The sequence below is a fragment of the Neopelma chrysocephalum genome, unplaced genomic scaffold, assembly GCF_003984885.1.
Source record: "Neopelma chrysocephalum unplaced genomic scaffold, ASM398488v2 Primary Assembly neopelma1_96814, whole genome shotgun sequence".
In the NCBI taxonomy this organism is placed as follows: domain Eukaryota; kingdom Metazoa; phylum Chordata; class Aves; order Passeriformes; family Pipridae; genus Neopelma; species Neopelma chrysocephalum.
In genome coordinates this window covers 666,000-673,678 of record NW_020925458.1, presented here as the reverse complement: position 1 = coordinate 673,678, position 7,679 = coordinate 666,000, and the positions used below count along the sequence as shown (strand labels likewise).

At 40.1% G+C, this 7,679-nt stretch overlaps 1 long non-coding RNA gene across 1 annotated transcript; it reads left to right on the top strand.

The window, feature by feature from the left end:
* Positions 1–1,100: 1,100 nt before the first annotated feature.
* LOC113981894 lies at positions 1,101–7,099 on the top strand. Its single transcript, XR_003538557.1, has 4 exons — positions 1,101–1,162; positions 3,444–3,550; positions 6,062–6,129; positions 7,023–7,099. It is a non-coding gene; the product is annotated as an uncharacterized LOC113981894 (long non-coding RNA).
* The last annotated feature ends 580 nt before the right edge of the window (positions 7,100–7,679 follow it).

Sequence of the window (7,679 nt, the reverse complement as noted above, 5' to 3'; positions counted from 1 at the left end):
ACTTAGAAACTATTTCAAATCAGTTTAATAATTTTTGCTTTTTCACTGTTTAATACATTTGGTGGATTGGTGTGCCTTTTAAACTGTCTCTGCTAGGTCTCCCAGTTTCTGAAAGCTCCTTCACAGTGTTCAGTGTTGTTATAGATGTCTCTAGATGAAATCAGCATTATGTGGGAAAGGCAACAGAAATTAAAAAACAGCTGTTAGATATTTCTGCAAAAACAAACCTATCCCTTGATGAATTCCTGTTTTCCCCAAGACCTGTTGAGTGCTGGAGATCCAGCCTGAGTGTAATGTGCCTGTGGCCTTAGTGAACCAAATGCACACTGCCTGTGCTGTCCGCAGCAGCAAAGCTGTTGTAGGCTCAGCTTGTAGCTGGATGCAAGCCAACTCAGGGTCCTGGAGGCTGTAGGCACAAGCCAAAGAGTTGTGGTCAAATGCTTGGCAGCTCTTAGACCACAGAAACCAAATGAATAGGAGTTCCATTTGGCTCCGTTGCCGCTACTGAGTTGATGTGTGGAATACAGAACTGTGACCTACTGATTTGCAATGGCAGCACAGCAGCTGGAGGACTGCAAAAGCAGGATGCTTTAATCCCAGGGTTTTGTGTTTTTTTTTAATTTACAGGGAGATCTTCAAAACACACACAAAGGAGCTAAATGTGACGCACAGTAAAAACAGGAACAGTGTTTTCAAGGGATCAGAATCAGGACGAACTGCTTCCCTACAATTGTCTACCTATGCCTACCAGCCTACCTGGCTGGTACCACAGCACTTGCTAGAATCCCCTCGCAGGTGGGAAGTGTGGTGAAGGCATACTTAATTTGAATTTAAAGTGCCTGACAAGGACATCTTGAGAGGGAAGTTAGTGATCTGGTGCACTGGCTTCACGAAGGATGTGACTGGTACCATGTCTGCGAAGGCCGACAGTGGTGAAGGCTGACAATGACGCAGATGAAAGAGCAGCCATGAAAAGGATCAGTGAAAGCAACAGTAATGAGAGGGAAATACCAGAGACAGGGGCCATGGTATATTACCAGCGTTGATGAAATCCCTGAACCTTTGTCCCGTAGTGGCAACTTTTCATCTTTCCTTTCAGGTTATGTAGAGTGGCAGCAGAGATCTAGAAATGGAGAGGGAAATGGTGGTTGTGAGCAAGCAGGTAGGAAGGCACCAAGTCCTTGAGTCATGCTCTCTCATGTGGGGGGGCTGTTGGGGGTGTACAGCAGTGAGGCAGGCAGTGGTACCTACCAAAAACTCATTTCAGTGCTAGTGAGTGATTTAGATCCCAGGCAAGCACAGGTTTCTTTGTAATTATTTTTCAAATAATCTCACAAAAGAACCATATCATTTAAATGAACAACAAATTACTTCTGGTGCAGGTCAAAGAGGTACAAGCATTTCTGCTACATCCAAAATGCACCAAAACCACTGAAACTTATTGGGACAAGTTGAAGCAACCTTCAACTCCTTGCTCCATCCCACAGCTCCTGTGTAAACATGCTGGTGTGTGTGTCATTCCACCTGGGATGGAATGACAAGCCCAGTTACCTATTATGCTGCTTTCACCACGAGAAGCAGAAAAATCCTAATAACTCAGACAAGAAGCCTCATCATGTTAACCGTGGAGCTTGCTAGTCCTTGTTCTGGACTGTAACAAGTAGGTGCGACAAGAGGAGTTGGAGCTAAAGCCCTGGTGCTGCAGCTGTGTCCCTGTGCCTGCATTATCGCTGCTTCGATGCAGACGTGGAACCCCCTACCTGATAGTGTATTGTGGTGGTCAGCAAGGACAGGGTTCACAGATGGTTTGGTTACAGTACAGGACACCGGAAAGGAACTGATTTTTAGAAAGCAGAAATTCAAGGTGGGGCAAAACCATTTTCTTCTTGCCTAAACTAGCCACACATAGACTTGTCTAGATTTGAATATGGGTGGGGTATTTTTTAGAAAGTATTCAGCAAGGCAATTTTAAAACAGCTTGACTCCCGGCAAGTCAGATCTTCACACCTTTAAATTGTGTTCATTGCACATGCTTAGCTACAAACTCTGTCAGGTAAAAAACCAATAGTGTATAGTGTATTAGGGTATATTAGGCCAATATATTGTAAACTCTGAATCTCATTCTGTTTCACACGGCTTTGGCCCTCATTAATCTTATCTCATGCCTGCCTTTGAAATTAATATGTTTGCTGATGTAATTATTGCTATGTAATAAGAAATACTGCAGAAATTATTTTTATGTGCAGCCTGCAGCAAAACAGGTACAAATTTGTGGATCACACATAAGTTACAGAAAAATCTGTAGTTTGGTAGTAAACTCTGCAGATTTAAAAAGAGTTGGTTCTTCAAATCCAGCCCAGTGGGACCGAAAGCAGGATTGACTTCTGGCTGCTCTGATTCAGTGCTTCCAGGACAGTCCTTAAGAGGCATGTATTTGGGGGAACTCAACACCTAGTTTCCCAAGTTCCTAAATCTGATTTTAAGTGTGCATTAGCAAAATTAAGATGGCCTAGTCTCACAAGTGCTGTGTGAAAGCTCAGAATGAAACAGCATGTGAAGTCATAAAATAGCAAATGGCAACATTAATTTGGAAGCAAATAAAAGACAGCAATTTTTGTTTGAATTTTCTTTGTTTTAAAGCCACAGAGGGGCAAATAACACGGTTATACAAATAATGGGGGTTTTCAAGGTGCTTCTTATCAGGAGATTTTGATCAAGACTTACTGTTTGTTCTCTATATCCAAACGATAAATATTTTGCCTTTTACAAAATAATTATTTTATAACCTGAGGACTTATACCTGCAGCTACACTTGTTTTTCAGCACATTCTTCTGACATAAGAAGCACTCATGAATCACAATCTAAACTGTAATTTCATGTCCTTTTAGAAGCCACTCTAACAGAAGCGTGGCAAGTCATTGAGGTAGTTGGCAAAGCAAAGCCTGTCAGTACACTTACGTTGCAGGCATGTAACCTGTTTTCCCTTCCTCCATCTGCTGCATCAGTTTAGGGTTGGGTAGACATTAGGCAAAACAATAGCTGTTATCATCTCAGAAATATGTATAATTCCCCTTTAGCTTGCAACCTTTTCTGTCCCATACTATCATATCAAGATTTTGACATCACACATTTAAGTGCATTGCTGAATCTGAGGGAAAGGGACCTAAAACATAGCGGGAGCCACGGTTTTGCCAGGAACATGGTAGACCATGAGAAGACCATAAACAGATGGTCCATTAAATGCTTGTCCTTTATGAGGGTGGGGAATATCATTCACACACTAAAAACCATGGCCTTGGGCCACCCTCACAGCCAAGAAACCTGCACAGTAGAAGAGTGCTGCACATTTTCCAAGGTCAGACACGGAGGGTTTCTCAAACAGAGTCTGCAAACACTCAACCTGGAGGACCCTGCAAGACTGAGCTCCCCTTCCCCTCTGTAGGTAGAGCAGAGCAGTGGAGCAGGGTGTTGAAGTGCCAGTGGGGCCAGGCTTGGTTCAGTGGAGGCTGCAGGGAATAGCAGAGCTTCATGGAAGCTGTGCTGCACCAGGTTAGTGAAGCATTGCTCAGGTTACCCGAGGTTACTGCCTCTGTGCTCTGGGTGTAAGGCACAATCAGAAAATGTTTCAGTGCAAGAGGTGTCTAATGCCCATGTGCATTTCTTCTTGGAAATAATCCTCTGAGATCACTGTGGATTTTGAGTGTCACTACCATCCTTTTCTCCCCGGTGCTAGCCTCCAAATCCCTCTGTGCCCAGGTGATGCACTCAATGTAGATACTTGATGATAGAGAAAAGATGGATAGTCAAAGTGAAAACACTCCAATAATGGGATGGGAGATGAGAGAGTAAGTGGCAACAGCAGAGAAAGTTTAAGGCTTTTTCTGAGCCAGAGAGTTTCCCTTTTTAGAAGTAAAATCAGGACATGGAACAAACAAGGACAAATTGAAAGAGAAAGTATCCCCGTGTGTCTTGTTTTTTGTTTTCTCTTAGGCTCAGACTTGTACTATATTGGAGCAAAAACTCCTATTGCAGGCATCTGTTTTGAGACTGTAGAGTTATTTGTTTGGTGGTTTTGGTTTTTTTAGTCTCGTTTTCCTCCCTTTTATTTTTGCTTCTTTCTCCCCTCTAACTTTATTTTAGTAATATTTTCTCAGCTTTTGTCAGCTCTGCTCCTCTTTTATCTTTTCCTCTCCTGTCTCTGCAGGCATCTTCAGCTGCACTTGTCTGCTCAGTGCACTATCTTACAGAGATAGTAGATCCTTCAGATGACCAGTACTCAATCTTTAGAAAGATCTATTCTTTCTTTTTGTTTTCTCTCTTTTTTTTTTCCCCCACAACTTTTTGCCATCTGCAAAACTAACTGGGGAGTGGGAGAAACGCTCTCCTTCCTTCCAAGGACACAGTGCCACCTTACTTGGAAGTGGTTTTCCCTGACTTCTGCAGCTAATGGAATAATTTCCCCTCCTAGCTAAGATAAATCTCTGTCTCCCAGTGAATGAGGCATCTGTATGAGGGTTATTGGCAACCAGACACTTTATCATTCCCTCTCTCAAATAATGGGTTTAATTTTCGTGTTCATTAAGGTTGCTCAACACCTGGGAAAGTGCTGCTTTTAGGACTCTCTGGTCTCCCTGGCTGGTGTGAAAGGGATTTTGGCACAAGTGAGAATAAAGACCAATACCGTCATTACCTGCTGTTCAAAATGACTTGTTACTTACTTTTCTTTGTGATACTGGTGCTATCAGTGATATTAGAGAAGGAGGTTCTTGTCACTAGAAACAATGTACAGTGACTTGGAGGATTTCAAACTTGCATTTTTGCCTATTAGGTAGTGCATAATGCCCATTAGGTAATACAACTTGAGCCCAGTTTTAGTCTCCAAAACATTAAAAAAAAATCTTCATTTTTTAAAGATGCTGGGGGATTCATCCTCTTCAGGATTAATTTTTATTTGTAGAGCACAGATGGCCCAACCATACCACCTTCACATGGAATTAAACCAAATACCTCAATTGCAAGAATTATTTTTGCACATGCACTCATTTTCTTCTCCTTGGATATGTTCGTTTGTAGGATGTTTATGAGAAGAACTTTTGTGTGGCCTGAGCTTTGTCTGATTCAGAGATGGATAAAGCCCAGTTATCACTAAGCACTACAGAGAAGATATGATTCTATATGCCTAGTTTGTGTGGAGCACAATTTTGCTTTAAAAACAATGGTTACTTTATTTTTCAGTGTTTTCCCCTGAACAATAATTAGAGAGAAAACATCTGTATTTCTTCTTTAATTTATAAAACATTAATCCTAATCTGTGCTCAAAAATAAGTAGGTCTTTTGACTTTCAAAAAGATGACATTTTATGATCCTTCCATTGTTCCTTTTTCAGTCAAAATTTTCCCTTTAAATGACTTGCACATAAGTCATTTGCACAACACGGGCACTTCTTGACCTCATACTTTCATAATAACTATTGTAATTCACTTCAGTCATTTTCTTTTTCGGTGGGATGACATATACCTCCATTAGAGGACCTTTTAAGTCACTTCTTTTTTGGAGGAAATAAAACCAGATGTCAAGTCCAAGTAGGTTTTCTCTGTTTTAAAGTCTCCCTGCAAAAGTATCTGACCCTAAAGGCCACAAGGAGCATGAATTTGCAGATATGTGTGACTATATCTTCTCAAGGTCACAATTTTCAGTGACCAGCGTAAAGCATTGCACAATGACAAAAATTGCCAACCTTTGTTCTGGTAAGCAACCAGGTCTCAAATATGTTCCACTTACAAGCAGTTTTGTCTTCATAGAGGGTCTTCTGGAGTTTGCGATGCACTGTAGCAGATACAGAAATGCTTTAGTAGTTTAATTATGCACTCAGTAAATCTCATAACAATGGGGTCTTATATTTAATTTTATATTGTCCTTATTTTTAATAAGATGCAGAGTATTAACTTCAGATGTCAGAATTCAGGTAGTACATAGCTTTCTATTGTTTCCTCAGGCTGTCAGCAAATTTTGAAAGACATTGTGATTCATGTGCTGTTCACCTTTCCATTTTCACCTCAGAAACTGTGAGCATTGGAGACATTGTTAGTAAGGATAAGACATACTTTGAAGCAATTCTGCAGAAGTGGGTAAATCTGACAGGAGTTTCTGCAGTGGTAGTGAATTTCCAGGTATTTGTTACATACACACACACACACACACACACACACACACACACACACTCACTCTCTATCTCTTGCTCTGTGTATGTCTGTGTGTATATATATATATATATATATATATATGAATGTGTTGTAAGAGGTCCTGGATTCATTTAAAAGTATGGTATGATATAATGCTTCCACCCTTTGTCCCTTTGTTGTGATGTCTTAGAATTTAGGCATCCATTGAAACATTAATACACATTTTGCACTAGGCAATAAAAGTAATATTTTACCCCCTTCAATCTCAGTCTTTTAATTTTTTTTCTAAGTCTTTCTACACTTCTTTTGGCTTCTACTTTCAAGTTCAACCTTTTAATTTTCCCTGTGTAATGAAATTCCAATTACCAACTTTTTTCCATTTGCCAGTGTGGCTACCTCATAATTCTTCTCCTTTTCTTTCTCCCATGATCATCCCTCTCTTTTTCCATCCTGCCATTCTGAATGTAAAAGTAAAGATCCCTCCTTTGCTGCTCCAAAACTTTCAGGGAGTAAGAGTTTTGCCTGCTATTTCACCTTTGGCTACAATGGTGAAAGCTCTTCCATTGATTCAAATGATAAAAGAAGTAATACGTTTAGTATACAACTCAATTTAAGTGCAATATTTTCCTCAACAAGGCAGAAGAAAGGTGTTGGGATAAGAAAGAGAAGAGAGGATGACTGTCTTCCTGCACTTCCTTATTACAAATTCTTACATGTATACAAACCAATTACCATTTATAGCTTGCATGTGAGAACAAAAATTAGGTACATACTAAAACTTGAAAATAGATTCTTTTTGATATGAAATTATTCTTGTCATTTTAATGTTTTCTGACTAGAACTTCATACATGTGCTTTTACCAACACCATACACTGGCTGTGGGGAAAGCTTTTGCTTTTTTATGGCTTCTTACATACAGGTAAGAAGTATACTTCATCCATAATTTTGTAAAAGTGGAATCAATGTGGTAAGTATTGAAGTGAGGTCCTGTGTTTACTTTTTCCCCCAGCTCCCTAGAAAAAATATAAGCTGTAAAGGATGTAGTGTGTTCTGTCTAGAAAGATAAAACTAGTTCTCCCCTTCTAATTGCGGCTTTTGGCAGTTCACACAAGCTGAGTCTTTCACTGCAAGTACCAAAGTTAGGCTGTGTGTCCACTGCGTTTCTCCACTTACTATGCAACTCCAGTTTTCACTTAGAAGCAGCGTTAGTATCGTAAAGCTGATTACATTTGGAACAAAACTTTTGTATTGATACCATAATGCCTGATGTAAAGGCCATTTTCTATCATGTAATGAATTACTTAAGAAACTGACAGCTTTTAGCATAGGTGGTCATTAGCTGCCAAGAAATAACTGACCCAAAGCTTATTGTTTATTAGCTGTAAGTGTCCAACCAGACAGCCATTACATCAAGTATGAAATAATGTAATTCCCTTTTCTGTACCTTGAAAATTAGCAGCTGAGCTGCCTATTGCCATGGATACGGCAGCCTGCT